This window comes from Mastigoproctus giganteus, chromosome 4 (genome assembly GCF_048544385.1).
Source record: "Mastigoproctus giganteus isolate SK-2022 chromosome 4, ASM4854438v1, whole genome shotgun sequence".
Taxonomy (NCBI): domain Eukaryota; kingdom Metazoa; phylum Arthropoda; class Arachnida; order Uropygi; family Thelyphonidae; genus Mastigoproctus; species Mastigoproctus giganteus.
The window spans coordinates 102,129,537-102,153,603 of NC_143578.1; the positions used below are offsets into that span (position 1 = coordinate 102,129,537).

At 37.2% G+C, this 24,067-nt stretch overlaps 1 protein-coding gene across 4 annotated transcripts in view; it reads right to left on the bottom strand.

Annotated features, from left to right (window-relative positions):
• Positions 1-24,067, bottom strand: part of LOC150086955 (tyrosine-protein phosphatase 69D-like) — an 823,111-nt gene that overhangs the window by 787,405 nt on the left and 11,639 nt on the right. The window lies entirely within an intron of this gene.

Genomic DNA, 24,067 nt, shown 5'->3' on the forward strand with positions numbered 1-24,067 from the left:
CTGGTCCGATGAATCACGTTTCCTGTTGCACCATGCGGACGGCCGGTTACGTGTGCATCGTTTACCTGGGGAAGTGATGGTACCTAGATGCATCGTGGGACGAACACAAGCCGGTGGCAGTGGTGTCATGCTTTGTCATGTTCTGCTGGGATACAATGGGTCCACTCATCCAAATTGTGCTGGGCACTCTGACGTCTACCACCTACCTAAACATCATTGCTGACCAGGTACACCCTTTCATGGCAACGGTCTTCCCCTCTGGCAGTTCCGTCTTTCAGCAGGATAATGCGCCATGCCACACCGCCCGGATTGTTCGAGACTGGTTCGCGGAACATGAGGAAGACTTCTAGGCATTGTCCTTTCCTCCAAATTCCTCAGACATCAATCCCATCGAGCATCTGTGGTTTGTGTTGGAACAGCAACTTCGATCTGCGTATCTCAACCACGGACCTTATAGGACTTAAAGGATTTTCTGGTTACGTGTTGGTACCAGATACCACAAGACACATTTAGAAATCTTGTAGCGTCCATGCCACGCCGGGTACGAGCTGTTTTGGCTGTACGTAGAGGACCAACATCATATTAGGTAAGTGGTCATAATGTTTTGGCTCATCGGCTCATATTGTTTTGTGATAAACAATACAAGAAAGCTCTGTAAAATATTTGATAAATGAAGTATCAGTCACTATCTCATTCTTGAGATTCAAAATTCTTTGTTTTTGTCTTTATTCAACCCAGTAATTTGTTTCGTTCAAATATTTTTTCATATGAAATGTTGGTTACTACAACAAACAAACAAACAACAGAACCATTGGACTTGTTAACTGACTCCAACGCAGTGTTTTTCTGTCTCATAATTCATGTTAATCCCTTTTCCACTCTGACCGTATCAGCAAATTTTTATGTACGACCAGAAAATATTTCATTTAATTTTATTCTCTTGTTCCAGTGTTTATGAAAGGTCTGTTTCCACTATTTCCTATAATTATTCGTTTCCGATTTCGAAAAGAGTATTTTTGTTCATGTGTTCGGTACAGCCTGAAATACAAATTTGCAAACAAAAAAAATTGTAATATAAATGCAATTGGCTAAGGAGGAAGTGTACCTTTGTAGCCATTAAAAAGGCCAATTAGTTATTTACAATCATTAAAGCAAATATTGAAAAGAAGCTGCATCGTTTAACGAGCATTAGAGAACTTATATCCTAATTATGTATTCATAAAAATGCAAAAACTTCAAAATTACATTACTTTTCCACTGAGGGATAAATAAAGATATTTATCTCGGTTCTATTTTGAGGCACTTAACTCCTCTAAATGCAGAATCCTAGCCTGACTTAATGGTTCAGCGATTTTTATGCTCCTAAACCAATTTAGCATCCGGATAAACACATTTGGTATTATGAAATACAGCGAGAGGAGAGCTTGTTTTATAAGAACATAAAGGTTTCTTTCGCTGGAAATTAACCAAGCAAATACCGTATCACTGAGTGGAGCGTGGCTATACGAGAAATTGTAGCAGCAGTACTCTCTTCATCCCTGTAGTGCAAGGTACTGTTTATAAACAACCAGTCTGAAGTCTTTACACTCAATGGATATCGCAATGTCTTCAACAAAGTTTCCCTAATTAGCTGCTCCTCATCCACGACAAACTTACAAATCGTAATCTTAGAAATCTTCAAGGAAATTAAACGATGTCTTCGGGCCACAATTGTAAGGTTGTGCAACTCGGACAGATTAAAGGAGAGCTTAATGTCCTCAAACTATATTTACACTGGAAAACAAATAGCAGCCGTTATTATCAGACAAGAGAATTGCTGCTGGTACTGACCTCGTCAGAAGGAAAGAACAAAGGGAAAAAGATCATTATACTTTCAATAAAGATACCAATCTCATAATGGAAGGTACCCATTAATTCCGAAGAGGATATCTCTAACTGAGAAGCGACAGACTTGGAAAATAAGTTCTTCAGTAGCAGGGATTTAAATAGCGAAATGATGGCATACAATTTGGAGTTTATAAAAGAAAAAGAGGCCAAACTCTTGTATTGACTCCATCTAGAAGAAGCGAAGATGAAAACCTTTTCTGCTGTCATCTTAAAAGAACTCACATTAATGCAAATGCAATTACCATACTGCGAAAACGATTACAAGAACAGATGGAGATGACAAAAATTATTTTGAAATTATTCGTGTTAGTTGTAGACACACAGAAACGCGTAGCTAAAAATATAATGAGCGTTTACCTTTGCATCATTACAATTTAGAGAAACAAACTCCAAAAGGTAATCTTGCAGAGGTGGTAACTGTGTTCCGCAGTGCTTCGTGGAATCAATGGTGTAATGCTCCGGAACAGCGGGTCTCCTATGTGATCAACGGATCAATGTTGCTTCGCGAAAATAACAGCTGCCCAAGAAATATAAATAGGTTGGTTTGTGATAACACACCGGGTGCTTCGTGAAAAGGACTCTAACTGGGAAAGCGATCCACAACGGCAAAAAAGGGTTTAAAACAGCTGCTCCAGAACATTAAATCCAAGCGGATGGCCAATGCTCCCGCGCGACACAACTTCTGTAGAAAGAAACCCTCGTAAACTTCACAGCAATTCTTTTCTCCTATTAATTTCTAGAAACTTCCGAAAGAGTTCAATAGAATGATTCGTGCTTCGAGGAAGGCAGTGCATACATTTCGAAGTCCAAGAAAGATAAAACTTAATACTTGGTTGGAGCGAGCTGAAAATCCAAGTATTTGAATAACCCAAAAACTCAGTGTGCATATTCTGCGGAATTAATATTGAATCATGAGATGTATATTAATTTTACGAGTTATGAATGACAGATTTCCAAAAAATTGATTTCAACTAAGATAGAGGTTGAATCTTGAATTAGAAATATGTCTGAATTTTTAAGAAAAAGTTGGGTCAACGTTTCTGAGTCACTCGGAAAAATATCGGCCAAAATTTTAAAAGGTACATCAAGATACCATCTGATTTATTTAGGTTTTTTTAAAGGTGTAAAATATCTATCTACCATTCATCTCCTTTCTGATTTTTTTCTTCGAATATAAAGACTGTAAACAAAAGCAATGAGGCATTTATTTATTAACGTTTAATGGTTTAAAATGGTTGTGCAGAAATCAGGGTTTTTGAAATTCTGCGAGACATCGCTGTTCAGCCAATCTGTTTATTCAATAGTTAACGACACAGTTCATTAAAACTTTAAAAAAAATCGATATTCTCAAAATAATCTGCAGAAAGGCAAACGAGAAAAATCTGTTGACTTTCGTCGGCTTTAATCCTCAGATGAGATCGTACAGCCTTTGTAATAGCCAAGGAAACATCCATTAAAGGAGATAACACCATCATCTCTTCGTTAACATAAAATTTTTTCAACATGGTATTATGTGAAATTTTAAAAGGAGTTGCTTCGTTACTACAGTGCTTTAGTATGCATTTTCTTCCGCGATTACCATTTCTTGGACCTACCGATCTTATATTTTAATGAAAAAGAAGAATATACTCGCGTTATTGCAACTTCTGGAGAATTTCTGAGACATTTCAAACAATTTTCATTTTCTTCAATAAGCAGGAAAGATTGTGGGTAAACCGTTATGGGTTTTAAGGGATCCTGATGGCCGATGGAAGAAAGTCCGCATACATAGGCTACGGTATGGTTTTCATGACCACTGCTCCAAAATTTTTAATTTATTTAATATTTTTCTCAAAATATTAAACAAGTTAAACACATTCGATAACACATGCACCACATTGCATTTCGGGTGCATTAGGATTTCTTTTCTTAAAGTAATACGATTATAAATAATTATAATTACCTTTATAAATGATTTTATAAAATTTTATGAAAATCCATTGAATAAAACCCGAGACATCTTTAAAACAGATAAATGAAACGTAAGATGCGTAAATATTTCGGATTTCTATTTATAAAATTCTAATTAAATTTACATGGCTCAACAAAACGTTCTAAAAGAGGAAAATACAAAATATCACAAAAATCCGTTCAGTGAGAGTTCCAGTTGTTACATGCGGACAGACAGACGGCCAGGATAAATTTAAAATAGGTGCATATACATTTTTGAGTGCACATAAAAGGTTAAGTTGGGTATAATTATATAAATACTGTATACAATTCTTCTACGTGGCTTTCTCCTAAATTTAAACTTCTTTTTTTTTTTTTTTTTTTTTTTTTTGTAATTCCATGATCTGTTTCATCATACCACATTTCTTCCGAATGCATTCAATAAGTAGTGGGCTATTTCCGAAGTCAACATGTATTCTTCAGAGGTCCAAAATTAGTTCAGAATTGAGGTAATGGTGTGGCGGTACAGTATCGGCGATAAACATTTGAAAAGTGTCTTCGTGTTTCAAGAAATATGATGTTGGCACATTTCCTAAAATCTGTCACGAATGAACAAGATATCCGAGTTTCCCTTTTTAGTTCCAGGCAGTTACATCGATTGCGTAAGTTAATTTCTGCTATTATTATTTTCATTTTACCTACTAAGACCACCCCTCCCCTACGCATGGGAAACATTACTTCATTTACGTTTTATTTTTGTCACAGAGTGGGCCAATGAAGGAATATAGATTCTGTGGATGATAACATTGACGAACAACAAAGAGCTAATAATACCTACAATCAAAACATGTGGAAATGTAAAAGAAATCAAAATGATTAAAAGACAAAATGGGCAGCACGTTAACAGCACTGGCTATTGAAGATTCGAATAATAATTTTACTGAAGTCATTTCGAGTATTAACTTTGGTTAATATGATGTGGATATTCGAGATGGAGATTGTTTTTCATTTCACAGTTGTAAAATTTGGATTTTTTAAAAAAGAAAATTATATTCATTTACAAAATAATAAATATCTATATCTCACGTGGTGCTACTTTAGAAGGATTTCGCCTTAATATTCTTTAAATACCATACTCGACTCTCTTGGTATTCAATCAAATTTATTATAAATCCCAGTGCTGCACCAGCTTAAGCTATTTCTTATCGCTACATTATCAGAATGCATTAACAAAATGAATTTTAACCTTAGATATAAACATTTCGCTGAGAAACCGTGCATGTCATGAGGCACTTTAATCGAAATGCATTCTCCATATAATAATACCATTATAAAAAAAAAAAAAAAAAACCACTCACTGAAATATTAAGTTTCCCCTGTACAAATAGCTTCTCTGTGAACCATCAGAGTCTACCTGAAATGCACACTAACGATATGGTCTACCGCGTTCGATTATTATTATTATTATTACTACTTTATTATATATATATTTTTAAAATTTCAATCTTTAATGATAGTTCAAAGGAGTGAACATATCTCTAATTATTTATAATGAATAAATATTTCAATAAAAATACCCGCTAAAATTATAGAATAAAAAAGAAATTACTGTGGTGGAGAACTGAATCAACTGACTTTTAGAAATACGATGATGCTTCAATGAATGCCAAACTCATCTAAATTCAATATTTCTTTCAAAATCATTTTCAGGAAAGGTACAAAAAATAGACAAGTACAAACACTACCAACGCTGTACACTACAGAATATATTTTAATATTTCCTTTGTCAAAAGAACTTCTGTAAAACAACCGAATAAAAACATACAGACCAAAACATTTCTAATGGAAGAACTCGAAGGAGCAATGACAAGGCAGAATGTGTTCGATAGTCAACGGGGAAGAAAAAATTCGCCTGACATGTAATCATGTTTGTGTACGACAGATACCAAGTTCTGGGCACGAACACACATAACTTAAACCTAACAGGGAAAGAGGACATCCGCTGGTTTATTTATTCTATGGGCTATGTACATAGCAGCAAGGCAGGTGAATCAGCTATGGAGCAAGTATACATCACATCGAATGAAAGTTTAATGTCATGAAACTAGGGACCATGTGATCTTCAAAACTTGGCGTTCATCTTCCATTTTGGCCCAACTCATACATTTTACATTTCTCTGTAATGACGGATTACAAGACAAAATGCCTTGAACATTTGCAGCGACAAAGTTAGATCGTTAAATATAGCTCCAAAGGTACGGCTGACCTTCCGACTCCGAGGTCAAACGTGTGTGCCCGTAAGTACATCTTTTCACCACTAATTCCTAGCACTAGCTTATTAGAGAACGTAATAACACTGACGTAACCCCAACAATATTCATTTTTATCTGCATCTTCTTTCGTGAACTAAGAGTAATCCAGCTCTCGATTGTTCTGTTACTATTTTACTATTTGAAATATGAGAGTGACCCAGACTTCCTTATAACATGATAACAAATATAAACATTGCTTTTCGTCTTTAATTTATTATGTACTATTCTCAGAGGGTAATAGTTCGTGTCGTTTTCTACATTTTTGGCATTTATCTAAGGATAACGTAGATCGAATTTCTTTTCAAAGAAGGATAAATGGGATATGTTACTCAAAGGATGTTCGTGTCTTGCGAACACAAAAGGTCTTTTACGTTATCAATTTGACCTTGAAGTAGACTTCGTGACCAAGTTTAAAAATATACTGTATGTATCTTAGTCTAGGTTTATGTAGAGGAGAATGCAGAACTGATTTCTCTTATACAGATGAATTTATAAATATTTTCAAAAAATGTTCCAAGATTTAAAAGGAATTTAATTTTAATTTTTTATAATAGCGTATTTTATGTATTTGATATTAATATAAGTATTGTGTGCATGCTTAAAACCATATTCGAAGATTTCACAAGATAAATCGTCAACATTATCCGCTGTGAACGTTGATTTAAGGCGAGTTCAGATCTCCAGGTGGTTTAAGATATTGCATTTCCAAGGCTTTTATAAAGATCAGTATTCCGAATGAATTTAATTGCCCTCGACCAAAGGGACATACCGATTTGAGGTTGCCTACAATGACCTTTTGTGGCTCTATAGAATAACCACCTTCTGAAGAGGAGCATATGTTTGAAGTATGTATTTATTGATAGTCTTCCCTTAAAGAAGACTGCATTGTACAATAAATAACCGTGCTTATAGAGTACAATACCCCATTCTAAGTCAAGTATTTTCTTATTTCCTTTCGGTACTTTATTATTCAGCATTATTATAAAATTTTATTAAATTGACGAGAGCTTATAAATTTTGAAACGCATTAGTTGCGCTATGAACATATATAATGAATTCTCTTTATGTGAAATCAGGATGCAACTCAAAGAAATTGGGAATTTTATGTTTGATTATTAATATATAATGCAATAGTTTTTAAAGTTTGGTGAATCGTCGACAGCAGAATGTTAAGTACATATGTCGGCACAAAGGATTTTTGTTTTTTGGAAGTGGTGGCCCTAAAGAAAATAAATTACTTCTCCTTTAGAGTTCTTAGAGTATAACTATGCAGTTTCTGGGCATTTCGCCGTTGTAATATTTTAGAATATTAATATCTGCAATGCGGATAAGCTCTTCTGGGTTTCCGATCAAACTTACATCTCCATTTACAATTTAGCGAAAGATAAGTTTTGGCAACATCTTCCTTTATTTTCATGGCTGCTCCGAGAGAGTAAAAGAGCTACATGATTTCAGAAACAGATGTTTTCCGTAGTAACGCATGTGTAACTTTCCTCTCTACTAAATCGGGCTGGAGCAGGAAATCTTAAAAAAAAACAATCACCTTTATTTGGGAAAAAAATGAACTGAAGGATGATTTTATGGTTGATGGGCAGGCATCACTGACCTTGGAAAACCACCAACAAAAGATTCCTAGTGAAACAAAAAAGAGAGACCATATAACCAATAAGAATTCCGTACTAAAATAATTTCCTTTGATCCTTCTGACAAAGAAGGATGGATATAAATCTTAAAATAGACAGGCAGAGGTGGAATGACTGCCAGCTGATGGATTTTAGAAAAGTTTAGATGAAGTGACTTGTCTGGTCAGAAGTGAATAGGATGGAAAGGGCGAAGATGGAAGGCTTCAAGTCCATATGAAAAGAAATATGATTCTTTGAAGAGAAATTTATTCCTCAGAACACTAATAGCAATGAAATGGGAAAAAATGTTAGAGATTGTTTCTATTTGAATTTCATACTGTTAAATATTTAATGTACTTCAAAATCAACGAATATTCACAAACTAGCAATTTACAGAAATGCATCGAAGATGCGAGTTTCTGTGAATTATTCACTGGAGAATTTAACACAGATAAGAAAATATACTAATTGTAAGGGAATATTTAACTCCTGGTCAAATGGCTTCGTGCATTTACACTACAGCGGAGTTTCAGAATAAATAAGAGGATCTAATACGTTAATATCCAGTCACGAACTTCTACTTCAATTGCAAGATTTCCATTGGGATACAAAGATGCAACGCTAACAAAGACCGAGGAAAAAGGAGGTTATTAGCAACAGTATGCATGAGAGATTACCAAAGCAGGGAAATGCGATTCGAGTAATTTGCAGCATCACTATATTACTGCTTCGAAGAGAGGGACGGGCATAATAAAGGATGGTAATTGAACAAAAACAGAAGAGAGAAAAAGTTACACAAAGAAAGGCGTCCAGCAAAGGCGAAATGAGATGTTAACAATGACTTCACACATTAGCAAGGTTAATCTAAAACAAATAAGATTAACGGGAGTGTGAAAAACATCTAAGAAATAAGAAATGCTGACTACGCGAAATTGGTGCGAGTAATAAAAAGCCGTCTTGTATCCAAGAATAAGAGAAATAATAATCACATAGGGAGAGAGAGGCGGCACGTAAAAAATTTCTCAATTAGATGGCTAAAGGTATCCAAGCTGTTATGTCATTTACATTTTTTACCTTAAGGAATAATGTCAATTATATGGAAGAAAGGCGGCTGCAGAATACTGTGAAATATTCGGATGCTGAAAAATCATTCAGCATGTTTAAGGCGCTAAAAATTATCCAAAATTCAAACAATAGTCTGCATGGACAAAAGATGGTCTTAATGGTCCAAAATTCACAATTTCATCTCCGGATGAACAAAATGTATTTAAAAATTATTAAGCTTCAAAAGATAACACTCGTCTGCACCGAATTATTTGTTTTTTACATTCGAAGGTACTTTACAGCAAGTGTTGGTATTAAAGTTCTTTTGCAGAGTTGTAAGCTTAAAAATTTTACTGTTATTGTCTCTTTCTTCTTTTTTATCGGTTTTCTATCCTGCGATGGGTACTGGTACGACGTACGTCGGGTGACTCTTATGTCCGGTTACCATTATTGGTCGAGGAACCCCCTTACTATCCTACCGGTGCTCAGGATCGCGGATTTCTGGACTTCCGTGTAAGTGTTCTCCGGGAGGCGTATTGTTGCGCTTCTAGGTTCTTATGGAGGCTCTTTGGCACCATTCCGATGGTTGACATGGTGATCGTAATGGTCATTACTTGTTCCATATGCCCACATCTCTTTCTTTGAGTTCGTTGAGTTCGGGTCTTAAGTCTGAGTACTTCCTCATCTTTTCCTCATATGTTTTCTGGAGGTTTCTGGTGTTGGACACTGCTATGTCGATTTGGTATAGGTAGGTTGGATGGACGATGGATGGATGAACGGACAGGATAATCACGTGCAGGATCATCCTGTCCGTTCTTATGGCGCAGTCCCAATACAACTTGTGGGAAGGAATCTTTAGTACGGCCTTAGGTTCGTACTTGTAATACGGTAAACTTTCTTTAATCAGCTGGTATTTCTTGGCTAGTTTCTGATGCATCATCCTGGTAACCTGGTCCTGCCTATGCGTGTACTGCGATAGTTGTAGTAGGGTTTTAGGAACATCAGCGACTAAGGCCATACTGCTCCGTGTATAATGTTTGTAAATTGCGTGTGTTCTGAAGTCGACTTTCTGTTTGCTGGACGAAAAACCAGAGTTTCCGGAAAAGAAACCATGCTATCCTCGCCTGTGATCTACTAACTCAGCCACGTTGTGAAAAATGCCCATAATAATTTCTCACGCCATCGACGGGACCGAACTCCGGTCTTTCCCGCCCTCTGTAGGGGAGGACGGCGATCCTACCAACTTTGCTACCCACAAGGGTGCACTGCTATTAATTTTCTTATAAATACTGTAAGGTTCATGTGCCGTGAAACTATTTACAAGCAGCACAAACAAAGGATAAACCCTTTGACAGCACAGTACACTAGAAGGTGACTAACATCATTACTCTGTACAGAAAGGATTAGATATTTGGTTAGCAATATTGAATATTCTCCAGAGATGCCCTAGAGTTCCTGGATGAATTTTTTTTGACAACAAGGAGGTATAGTCCCCACACTACTTAGACTCTTCTGGGTTTAGGGACTATCGAAACACTATGTCTGTCTCCTTCGCCTGTTGGAGTGTCTTGTTGTTACCCCTTAAAAAGATGGAGAATCGGCGGCTAAATTCCTCTTCTATTTTTCTCAGGTTTTTGCATTTATTGTTCCGAACGACAACACCTCCGAACGACAACACTTCAGTTATTTCAATTTTGTAACGCGAACGAAAGAATAATTAATTAGGTGATTTAAATTAATGGTCGTCTCCATTAATAAAATGGAGACGACCTCCATTTTATTAATTTCACCCTCTCTAAAATTTTGTTTCAATCTGTAACAGCTTTAGTCAATCAAGGAATTATATTGTCTTACGGATGTTCTGGAGTTTGCCCTTCTGAAAAATTGCCTTCATTTCATTTTTGGAAACACTAACCATACAAAGAGAACATTCTTTTTCACAATTTTTGACGTTTTCCTTGTTTTTCATTCAGAATTTTCTTGGAGAAAAAAAAGAATCCAAATTAAGTATTGAAGATACAGTGACAAAATTTCAAAGATTAGGATGAGATATGAGCTCGAAGGTTCATTGCATTACTGCTCCAAGAAATCTTGATAGTTCCTGCGAAGAACAATGAAAAAGATTTCATCAGGACATCAGTGCATGAGAAGAGTTATCAAGGGAGGCGGTTGCCTGGATGGCCCTCCTCCACGTTTCTGAACTCTTCACTTTCAATACAACGTCAAAGATTGTGTTCAAAATAATATATTTTAATTTTAGGTAGGTTTAAACGACGTTTATGCCCTTTAGCATAAATGAACTGTACATATTAAGAAAACAAATGGATATCTTTATTTGGACATTTATTTCCCTGGACGGGTACAGATCTTCCCTGAGAAGAATATTAAATAATATTTAAGGCATCTCAGAATCAGCTGCTTGACGAAGCGAGCGAATGCTGTTATAAATCCCTCTTATTTATAGTTATTTAGATACCTAGAGCACGATCAGACACCTAAATGTCGTACAAAAGTCACATCTATAACTGCTATTTATCTAGCGTGATGCGGTGCGAACAGCCGGTTGACGTTTTACGATAACCCTCTACCATCTCAGTACTATATGTACCAATAGTAAACAAGAACCTATTGTCAAGAATAATAAGAAATGACGGCAAGAAAGGAGAAGAAGGCTGATTCTGATAGCTATCCCCCTTTAACATTCTCAATGTAGCACGAGTTAAGCGAATAAACCAGGGATCTAATGATCCATAGATAACACGCTTATTGGAAAAACAGACATATTTCTGGAACAAAAAGGCGCTGTACCGTGAAATTTAATATTTGTGGTTAATACTTGTCAAGGTGTATTTCTGTTTATATTCTGGCGCGACCACTAAGTCAGAGGATTTTACAATATTCTTCGTATAAAAGGTCTGCCAGTTTCTGGGAAACTGGTTTAAAAGTATAAAATCGTCATTAGAGATATTTTTAAAACATAGCTTTCTAAACAAATAAAGATAAACAGTTAGCGGAACTTTTGTAGCAATTTCCCACATATTCTTCCTTCCAATAACACACGGCACGAAAACAGTATTAGGTCAGATCATCCAGCTGCAGAAGCCCAGCAAGAGAAAAGGAAGCTGTTCTCTAAGTCTACGATGACGTTATACATAAAACACGAGTTGCAGCAAGTTTCTCATTAATCTTGACACGTCTCCGGAGAAGAAGATCCATGTAGAAAGTTTATACACTGCCACAACATATCAGACTGCCAACTTATTATCGCAACATCTCCCCACAAGGTTCTTCTGTCTGTTCAATTTGTCCGCTATCCTTATCCATGCACTTATGTTCACGTGCAGGGTGCTGTCCTTTCTCTGAGTCAGACGGGAAAATGTGTTTTTCTTTTTTCTTTCAATGGAGAAATGTAATCCTCTCCATCAAAGTGACTGTCACCGATCTCAAAGCATCCTTCTCACTTTTTCTTACTTTTATTTTCTCTTCTGTGCTTTCACGTTAAACTTAAAAGCCAGTTTAGAGTTCTCATGTGGATACAAAGCGATAAATAGCAAACATAAGCAACACTTCAATGAAACGAATGAGCGAGACTAACAAGTGATATCTATCTTACAAAGAACTTCGAAAGAGAGAGAGAGAGCTTTTAGAAAGATGCTAAGGATTACGAGTTTATCAACATGATCTACCTCACCAATATAAATCTAATTCAAATGTCCTGTAGGTAAACATAGTGTTTGTTGGCACTATAATAAACCTTGACTGATAAATATAAAAGTTCAAGGATCCCAAAATAACCACAATATGCCACACTTAAATAAATTAATATTTATGTGGCGTAGCTGTTTCTGAGTCAGTTGTTATTAAAAGTGTAGAGTTATGGAATAATTACGGAATTTTTCATTGGAAAATTTGGACAGAAATTGCCTTAGCATTTTTTCTTTCAATGGAGAAATGTAATCCTCTCCATCAGAGTGAATTTCACCGATAAGATTCATTAAGCTTAGATGGATAGAAAGAAGTAATGGTATTAAATGCTGCTTACACGTATTACACATCATTTATTCAGATTAGCGATCAAGAGAATTGTTATTATCGCTGTCATATGGGAAAAATAATATTCATAATATTCGATTATTCTTCCTGCATGAGCGAGTTGTAATAAACATTAGTATTAGTTATTTATTTATTTTTTTAGGAGCATTAGCAACTAAGGCCATATTGCTCCGGGGATATGCGGTGGTCATTTCCTGACCTTTCCGCAACCTCCGTATTTGGTGGTCACGGGCTCGAACCCCGGTCTAATCAAGAAGAGTGTGCTACGCACTGCTGCTCCTGCCCACCTGGTTACGGAGGCGCCATTAGTATTAGTGGCGTGGAACAAGGAAGCCCTGGGCTTCTGCTGCACCCGCCAAATTAACAACTCGCTGACAAAATTAAACTTCCTGCAATCCAGTCTAAACCTCTCCAGTAATTTGAATTCATGTCAAAAACAGTCAAAATTCCACCCTCGTTCATTTTATTTCCAGTCCTCAGAGCTTTATACACCTCAGTAAAATCTCCCATAGAGTCTGGTTTCCAGCTCTGCAGCCCACATATTCGAAATCTTTCCTAATATGAGCGCCGTATGTCGATCCCACCAGGCGCATTGCCCATCTTTGGATCCTTTCAAGAAGATCGATGTCACCAAACCTTTACAGTGTTGCAAGTGTGGTCTCTTAATTATCTTATACAGTGGTATTATGGGCTTCTCATCTCTAGAAATTCTAGATAAATTATCGCTAGGACACCACCATTGGTCTTACTCGCTGCCTGTCTACACTGCTCAGAAAATTATGTCCGTATCATAAATTCCAAATCACTTTCCTACTCTACTGTTTTTTGGTTCAACCTCACCAAGGGTGTAAGTTATTTTGGGGGTGCTATTCCTCAAATGTAATTATCAGGATCTGCAAAGAATACACAAGAGATCACATTGCCAGATCTGTCTAGCAGAGTTATGGGAGAAAATGAATTCTTTTTTATTTCCCCAAACATGCCGCAATGATATGCAGCTAAAACGAAAGAATCTACGATCAAAACTACAAAAAAGTTCATTAGCGAAAACGAAAATTCTTCACAAAAAAACATTTAACCTTCCTAATAGTGGCTTTGTGTAATTCTAGGCCGGATGCACGTATCGGGTGATAGAAAAAATTCATTTTAACGATCTTTCCACTCTTCGCCGAACCCGAGACAGCAGTAGCGACTCCTAATGCGTTTCCGTATTACCGCAACGCATTCATACAAGCCATCTATATTTAAAGATGGATTCTATAAGTATCGATACCCATGGACGCACTTGAGATAACGAGAGCAGATGTTGTAATGTAAACGTTGGTAATTTATAAATGTCAAACTACAGGAAGATGGGAGTTACTTTAAAGTCCATTCACGTCCACCAAAACGGGTCCATAAACCCCAGTGAAGGTCAGTGTGTAATCAGTGCTGAAAGCACTCCACCCAGCACCAAGGAGGGTGGAGTTCTGTATTCTACACATGCACTTCTGTAGTGAAACTACAGAAGGAGAACACCGGCTCTGCTATTGTCTGGCTACTGAATTTATTTTATCGACATTTCAAGATCGATGAAGGTTTCAAAATGAGGAGTTCGGAAGTACAAATTTCCTACTTCGTTCGAAGTATATTTCAACATGATGTTTCTCCGGTAATTGTGCGGATGATAAGCTCCAATCCAGATAAACTCTTTCTCTAATGAGTTAAAATGACTTGAAATTTAAAGAGTTCCTGTTCAGACTACATTTATACTTTAATTCATTCCCTAAAGGAATTATGTCAAACTTTCAAAGTGGTTCCGGTGTTTACAAAGAAAGGTACACACACACAGAGACCGCCTAAGAACATTATGTATACTTAACATAGAAATTCGAAGATGTATAATGTTTGCATAGATAAAACTCTCAAAGATCTCATAATGGTAGGGATAAATAAAGGCTCCAATGTTTGTTATTCATTCCAGGGAGTGCAGTAGGTTAACTGACGGCATTCAAATAGCAAAGTCCTTTCTGCACATTCAGAATTCGCTTACCCTGAATGAAATTAATATAATTGAGAGGACCTGTGCATCACGCGCCATTTTAACGCACACGCTCATTCAGACTGATATTTATATGAAGTTTCTCTCCAAATTCATTAACGTTAGCTGAAGTTTGAGAAATTGTGATTGTGGAGAGCTTCTCCTACATAACTCGACTTAAACCCTCATTTTAAACAACATCATTATAAAAGGATAATTTCCAGAAGCATCTTATCTCTTAAAACCTCCGAACGACAACACCTCAGTTATTTCAATTTTGTAACGCGAACGAAAGAATAATTAATTAGGTGATTTAAATAAATAAATATATCAGTCAGTAAAGAAAAAATATAGTACTTACAGATGTGGGGAATGCGATCGGAGTAAGAATTATGAGCTAAATTCCAGAATAAAAATATTTATCGAAGTAATCATAAGCCTGTTAAAATGATAAGGTGAATACATTAAAGCATCTTTTGTATAACGTAAACAGTTTAAGTCCTCGGGATGCATTTCATTTACAGAAAATGGTTTAGCGACTTTTCTGCCAAGCAACATCTCCATGACATAAAACATACCTACCCCAGGACCTGTACCGCATCCCTTGGGTGCTATCTAATAAATTTCAAGCAGCGAATTGGTTTAGTAGAAGCTGTGTATTGTTTGTACTGTTGCCCTTTCGAAAGCGGAGCAATCAATTACACACACACACGCACAAAGCAAAACCTGAGAGAGAGAAAAAGGTCAGAGTTCCATGAATGAAATCCAAAGCATCTTCGATGTCATTTGAAACCCGTAGAAAAAACTATTGTTAAAATGTTTAGTTTATCTGTTGATTCGGATAAAACAGAACTACAGACAGGTAGAAAACAGACTGAAGTTGAGGACTGTGTAAATAAAAGTGAAATCTATTAAAAATATAAAAAGGAACCAATAAAGAAAGCAGCTAACCATGAAAAAATAACAGCTTACTGATGGATAAAAAAAAACCAGATTTACCGCGCTCTCTTTCTCTGTGTATGACAATCCAGAGGTACTGCAGGCCAACGCTTTCCAAAATGAGCAGAGCATCCCTCAAGCTCACTTCATTACAGAGTGTTTTCATCGCATTCTGATCTACACCTGTAAAGAGAAAAGAGTTTCTCTTTTCCATCGAAATAAATGATAGCAAGAAGAGGAATTTTCGGTCATTTGTCCTAGCGCTTATATTTTATAAGCGTGCAGGTGGAAGAGACAGGACATAGAAAACGTGATAAATAAGGCGGAGGAAAACGGACTCACTAGCATCCTTAGAGGGTTTTTTATCCCTAAGAAAGGAAAGTAAAATAGGCAGAATAAGCGAAGAAGTAATGGAAACAGCATCTGGTTTGAAGAAGGATTTTTTATAAGAGGTAAATACGTTTGAGAGAAAATGAGAAACAATAAAACAAATCGCGGAGAATGCAGGAAAATTGGTTTATGCAAATATCCGACATGAAGAGTAATTTCGGTCGACAATAATTGTGAATTACGACAAACCCTCGACTCCGGTACCGTTTCGCGCGCACAATTTATCGATAAAAGTCCGTTTCCACTAACTAATTCAGCCTCCATCCGTCAATACCGAGTGCGCTGGGAAGCTGCTGATAGAATAAGACTCTTGGCACGAGGAATAACTGTTAGAGCAGAACATACTTGAAAAATTATTTGAAGGCAATGACGTGCGAGAAAGAATAGACGAGACAGGATGGGACCGACAAAGGCGAAAGATATCCCGGGAAACGACTGCGCTGAAAGAAGATAAACTCAGATCTATTGCCTTGGACGGCAGAAGATCGCTCTTTCTGATCCGCTGGAAGACCGTTTCCTAGTTCATTGTAAGGAGGATCACAGAAGAAAGGAACTGAAATAGAAAGATCCACTCGTTATCAGGTTCTCAGTGATTCCGGTATCTCTTTTTTGTGTCTTAGTCCCCAGTACTTTACGAGTAATTTATATCGCAAACATCGTCTAATTACTGACCCTCTCCTCACCTCATTTAAGGTTCACCAGTTTGTGAACATCACCTTAAAATGCGATGTTCACAAATGTCGCTAACTGACGTGTTGTTGAAGAGCGAAAAGAAAAAAAAATTGAAGCTCGGTGAAGACCTAACTGAATGTGAAAACCTATATGTCAACCATCTGACACCACTCCTTAATTACCGATCTTCATATTTCCTTAAATATCCCGATTTACAATAATCCAGGTATCCTTCACCTTTCAAGTTCATTTTATGCTCTTTATTAACGTCCTTTTTTAATTTTACAGTTATATTTGACTTTACTCAATCACCGATACAGCTAATCCTCTCCATCAAATGACTGCCACCGATCTCAAAGAATCCTTCTCACTTTTTTTCCCCTCTGGGTGCTGCAGTTGCTCTTTATCATGTCAGGCGCTCTTGGTTAAAAACTGAAGTCGAACGATGAGGAAACACAATGGAATGATGCTTCTGCATTTAATGGAGAAGCATTTTCGCTGAGTAATAGAAGGAAAGTGCCATCGTTTTCTAGAGACAACGCCAATTATCCTGCGTAGTGGCAATGCAAAATGTTATGCAGCTGGTGCTGGGATGGTTATTGAAGTGGTTGAATTGGAAAACTCTTAAGCACCTCTATTCTTCGGCCATGGATCCTTGTGACTCTGATTTGCTCAGAAAGATGGCGCCACTCTAGGATAAATACTTTCGGACGAACAAAACATTCTGTGAGAAGCTGATAGCTCTGCCAGTCTTCAACAAACAAGACTGCTATTCGCATCAGGCGCTTTCTGTGTTTGGGATCCAGGTGTAGAATGTAAACAAGTTTGGGAGAAGGTAACCATCAAATAATTGTAAATAAGGCTATTTTTCGTGACAGCAGTGTTGCCACAACTTTTTGAAAAACCCTTGTATCTTTATAATCGAATATTTTTAAAATCTAATGAAAATAATACGATTGCATCCATAGAACAAAAAATAGGAACACAACTGAAGTAGAATCGATGGAAATTCATTTATCACATGTCGTGTTTTGATTTAACAAGCGCAAATTGAAAGTTGGAAATTAAAGTTGTTTGAAATCATTTGAATTTCGATAGCGTTGCATTCTGCCTTGATTTTTAATCAGATTACATTATATAGTCCTCCACGGAAACTGATTACCGAATCCAGAAGTAGGAATACGTCAAACGAAGTTGTTTCTTCGAGAAAAGCAGATATGTAGATCAATGAAAAGAAAGTAAACTAATGACATTTTCAAGTCAAAACAGAAGCAATAATCAAAATGTGATGAAAAATATACTATAAAAGTAGGTAATTTAAATATATTGAATGAAGGGGAAAGAAAAAGAAGAAATTCGAAGTTGCACAAAGTTCTTATATTTACTTTTACAAAAGATGGAGATTTTATAACATTTTCTTGGACTTGAGAAAGAGCATATGGAACGGCTGGGAAAATTATCGAACCATAGTTCATGGATGCCAAAAATTGTGCGCTAAATATCATACTCAGAATTAAACCAAAACATATCCTAAAAGTCCAAAGAAAACAATGCGATTAGCAGTCCAACCGAATGATTGAAACCTCCACTAAAACAAAATACTGGAAAGGATCCAATTTAGTAATGAAGCAAACAATGTTTAGCGAATTGTAGAAAATAAAGACAGTGGACGTATTGCAAGAGAAAGAGAGGATCCTTTAGAGTTCTGGTGTGTGTGGTATATGGCTTAAAGCAGACGCTATTGTTTCTCTCCAGCCTGCGGTACACGACACCCATTCTCTTCTTTTAGCAGTAGAAGTCAGCTCAAAAGCCCCACTTAATCATCTATACAAAAGGGAGCTGGTTTTTGAGGCAGAGATTAAGTGTATTTGTGGTAGCGGAGACTGTTCCACAACGTAATGGATTTGCTGATGTTGTTAATCCTTGCAATTTCCAGAATTTTGAAGTATGGAAAAAATCTGATGGAGTAGAAATAGTTAAAGATGCCATTACGCATCACCTGCATCACACAGGAATTAATAACAGCATAAAGAAGAGAACCATTTATTTTTGTTGATAGAAAAAGATTTATTTACTAATTAGAAAATAATGCAAGAATTTGGTTCTGTTAGTCAACCAGCATCGACCTCTGTTAAATCAATTATTATATGCGTATCTTTATCTACTTTTTCCACAAGATAGTAGCAAATAACACTAGAATTTTATTAGGCTTTCCAGTGCAGATAAAACACGTTAGGCGTTTGATTGCGATGAGCCTTTTACCAAAAGGTAAATAAGCCACGAAAACACATTCAGTGCTATGAATAAAATCGGGTTTTTTAAAGGATATGAAAAGCAAAGAGAATTTTTGCACGTGACTCGATTACTGAAGACAAGGATTGAGGAAGGAAAAAAAAAAGGGTAATAGAAAACTTAGCGAAATGTATTTCAACCAAAAATGCAGCTGATGGTCGAAATAAACACTTTGAAATAATAAATAAGTGGAAGAATTTTTTTTTATAGAGTTTGGAGGAATTTTTATGCAGTGGCACCTGAAACTTTCTTCTCGCGCTTTTCGCAACATTAAGTGTAAGGAATTTGAAACAAATATAAACAAAAATACGAAAGAAATTAAAGGAGGCGAAGCAAAAATATTTCAAGGTTCTAAAAAAATAGAACAAAAAGATGTTGCAGGAGAGGATGGTAGAAATAGTGAAGATGAAAACTGCACACTGAAGGAGGGATAGAAGAAGGAAGGGAGGGTGGGAGAGAAACGCTACACGCAAACTGTTTTGATGAATGGAAGATGCCGAGATGGAAATACTGCAAGAGTGATTGATGATTCTGAGGAGAATGGAAGAGAAAGCTAAGGAATACGTAAGATGCAATCGAGAAAGCTATACTAAAGAGGAGAAAGGAGGGATTATTAATAATAAGATTCCAGACACTTTAGAGTCCAAACAAAATAGAGGAGACACAGAGGGGATTTACACGACACAGAGCATTAGAACCATGATCACTCATAACCACTTCGGTGCCGCACTATTCTCAAGAAAACAGAAAGAAATTCAATTAACTTGATATTTGGATGTAAAAAATTAGCATTTCCTACTCGTCTTAAAAACTGCTAACTAAATTTCAGTATAATGGTACACTGGTGACTGCTGGCAGAAATCACTTAACCCGTGAATATTAAAAGACTAAAATTTATTTCTAAAATTTTTAGTCCTAGAAATTTAATCTTCAGCTCTAAAAAAATTAATTCAATCTTCAGAGTCTGAGTATTTAGCGCTCAACTAAACATAATATGCAACTCTTCTTAACCAAATAGAGTTACGCATTTAATCTCTACCGAAATACAGTGCTCTTTGAACACATACGGTTAAAATTAGGCGTAAAATTTGAATCCTCGACAACGGATTTGTATAAAAACAAGCTTTGGAGTTTTCAGATATAAATCTTTAGTTTATAAAATGGCAATCTTTAGTTTAAAATCTCGAGGGTTAACGATGAACATTTAACCCTTCAGATTTACAATTAACACTTAAAGTTAATGGGTTTTAACACTTTAATCAAGATTCGCTGTGGCTCGTATAAACTATAATTCTGATAAGGGTATGGATCCCTACAAACGTAATGGCTTTGAGACAAAAACAGCCACTGCCGACTGCATGACCCCATAATGTGTTATCTCAATGGCTGAGGTCGATAGGTTGGTACTTCCTCATCTACCCCTGTACTCTTTTAATGGCGACACGAAGGGTCGGGTAATATAATCGGCACTGAAGACAATATAAATGACCGTGTTCCCTATCGGGGTCCATAATGATGGAGAAATTGCTATAGATCGCGTTGAGCTAGATTACTGCCCTCTATTAATATTTCCACGTCCTGACAGGTAGCCCGGATGGGGAGATTAAACGTTGGCTAACTAAACTACTCCGCTCATGTACTTTGACGTTGCGTGATCGCCAGTTTTCAAGCTGATGTTAATACGACCTGATTTCCGGCATTTCAGGAGTCACGCTGCACGTGTCACGTTTCACAGCCCTAAAGTCTAGTCAGGGATGACAGTTTATTAATCGGTAGCTGAGAAAATAAGGGAATCTTCCGAACAATCGATAACAAGTTCCTCACTCGGGAGGCTGGATGTTTCCAGGAGCTAAGAAAGCAAACTGCGAAAACTGGAGGCTTGCATGACGCGCGTACAACGAAAGACCCCTTCTTTAATGGGAGAAAATTAGAATAAGAAGAAAATCTGCAAATTAAACATCTCATATTGGAAGTCTTCTTGCTGAAGTCAGAAAGTTGATTCCCGTAACATTCCAAGTTCATATATGTGCAGCAGTCACATGATCGATTACGTCACAGAAATTAAAATCTTCGTAATTAGTTTGCAAAATTCCTCGAGAGGAATGTCAAAGGAATTTGTTAAACTTCTCAGGTCTTTGGAACAACGTTCTTAAAATTATAATGCAGCGAAACAAGATAATTTTTAAACGACTTGCTTTCTTATAATGTTCTTAATTTATTTATTTCAAAGATTTACCTTAAATTTTTTACCCCTCCCCCAACTTTGATAAGAAAATTCAGGAGAAATATTTTTTTGCTTAATTTTGTACATTTTAATTCTGTTCAGGAAAAATCCCAAGGAAGTAACCTGCGAATGTTTCCTTATGTACAATACTCAGAGTATTCTGGTGTAGTCAAACTGTATTCAGATACGTATCATACTTTAGTTCCACAGTTGTATCGCAATCACACAGACTAGATGATAAAACAAACAGCTTCTCTCAAGAAGATGTAATGGATTAAAGTAATCGAATACCAACTGGGCGTTTGCACATAGCGTATCCTCCCCTATTGTACAAGGAATTCTCTCTATATTGACCTGATTCGCATCTTTTCTAAATCTTCAATATAACTAGATGGCGTATTGCAATTTCAAAATGGAGCATTTTCATGTAGCTCTGATTTGTTGTTGTTGTTGTTGTAGGGTTTTAGGGACATCAGAAACTTAGGCCATATTGCGCCATATATATTACGTGTGTTCTGTAGTCGATTTGCTATTTGTGGACGAAAAACCCGAGTTTCCAAAAGAAACAAAAAGGGCAACCCTCGCTTGACACCAACTCAACCACGTTGTGAAAAAAACCCACGCAAAGTCCTCGCGTCATCGAAGGAATTCGAACTCAGGTCTCTTCCACCCGTGGTTGGGATGATGATTCTACCATCTGTGATACCTACGAGGGCACCGAACTGTAAATGTCCATCTTTCGTAAAATCCTTTACTACAATAAGCGTCCGCTCCACCTCCTTGGGAAAATGCCCAAAATCCTGTTGACATTACTTGGTAGGTTCCCAACTAAACATCTTTATCCATCACAACAACTGCCACGTCGATTTTGGATTGCTTAAAACGTATTATAGTCTACTGCTCATAGTAACGATTGACTGACTTCAAGGAGTGGTGAACCACTAGTCTAATCTTCTGTTGAGATCTGTGGGTCTTTGCATAGCTATTCACCAAGCTGATATTGTTGTAGGATTTTAGGCGCATCAGCGACTAAGGCCATATTGCTCCGAGTATATTGTCTGTAAATTGCATATGTTCGGAGGTCGATTTTCTGTTTGCTGGACGAAACAGTCGAGAGAAATCCGAAAAAAAAAAACCCACCATGCTACCCCGGTTAGTCGGTCTCGCCTGAGACCGACTAACCGGGGAAATGTTCATGAATCAACTGTCCCCTCCTGGGTTTGATTCCTGAAGGAAATCAAACTCAGATATCTTCCACAATGACGAACAACGTTCCTAGATGCCGGTAGTGCTTGGATTTGGAGAATTGGCCAAGAACGTCAGCTGATCGTTCAAGCAATGAAGTTCAGAGGAGAAACTGTGAGGTTGCTTCTCATATTTCAGACTGCCTCTAGAAGTTAATATATATATATATATACATTTATTAGATTGAACCGGAAAGTTAATTCATATACCCATGTGTATTGTGTCTTTAAATTGCATGTGTTCTCTAGTCGAAAAACGCCGGGTTCCTGGGGGAAAAAACATTGCTGTCTACGCGTGAGACCGACCAATTCAGCCACAGAGTGAAAAAGGCCCATAAAAGTTCCTCGCTTCGTTAACAGGATTCAAACCAGACTTTTACATCCGGTGTGGGGAGAACCCTGATGATACCACTGTGCTACCCGAGCAGACCCTCTAAGTTAAGTATGTCGTAAGCGTCAAAGAAACTAAGAGTGGGAAACGTCAGTATACACTGCCCTACCATTAATATCCGTACACCTGCCTTTAGACAAAAAAGAGCTTTTATTGTGGCATTTAATATTTTGTGCTGAAACCTTTTGCTGTTATGATAGTCTTCAATCTTCGCGGCATACTCTCTACCAATGAAATTCGACGCGCACGTACTCTCGATGTCCTGTGTCCAGCTTTTTATAAATGTCAGGTGATATGTTCCACCACTCGGCCTTAAATGCACCTACCAGTTCGGCCTTGTTCTTTGGGCGATCTCGACGCGCACATACCCAACGATCCAATACATCTCAAAGCTGCTCGATAGGGTTCAGATCAGCACTCTGGGCTGGCCAATCCACCTTTTCCACACCCATGTTCTCAAACCACTCTGTTATGACCCGAGCAGTATGGCATGGCGCATTGTCTTGCTGATACAGGTATGGGCCTTCCTCGAAGTATTTCTATAATGTTGGAAGTGCATAATTTTCCAGGGTGTCCTATTGCACAGCATTCATGGTTTTGTCGATAATGACTAATGGGCCCAAGCCAAACCTCTACCAAACTTCATTGTTGGGAGGATACAATCAGAAAGGAACTGTTCCCCTGGCACCTGCTACACCCAGGAACGGCCATCAGACTGGTAGAGTGCGAACCTCGACTCGTCTGTCTATAGGACTGTTTTACACTGCTCTACAGTCCAAGGTTCGCGCTCCTTACACCATATTAATCGGCGTCTAGTATTTGTTGAGGTGATCAATGGCTTGTGAACAGCTGTATTTTACTAGGGTTTGTGTGAATTGAGATGATGTCAAATTACGATTTGGCACACAATTTTTCGCATAATTCTCTTGTCCCATTCTGTTAGTTTTCTAGGTTTACCAGGCCATTTTTGGCAAATTCAGTCCCATGTCTCTTCTTTTTGCATATGACGTCAATAACCATTGACCTAGGGGTCCCCAGAGTGACTGCG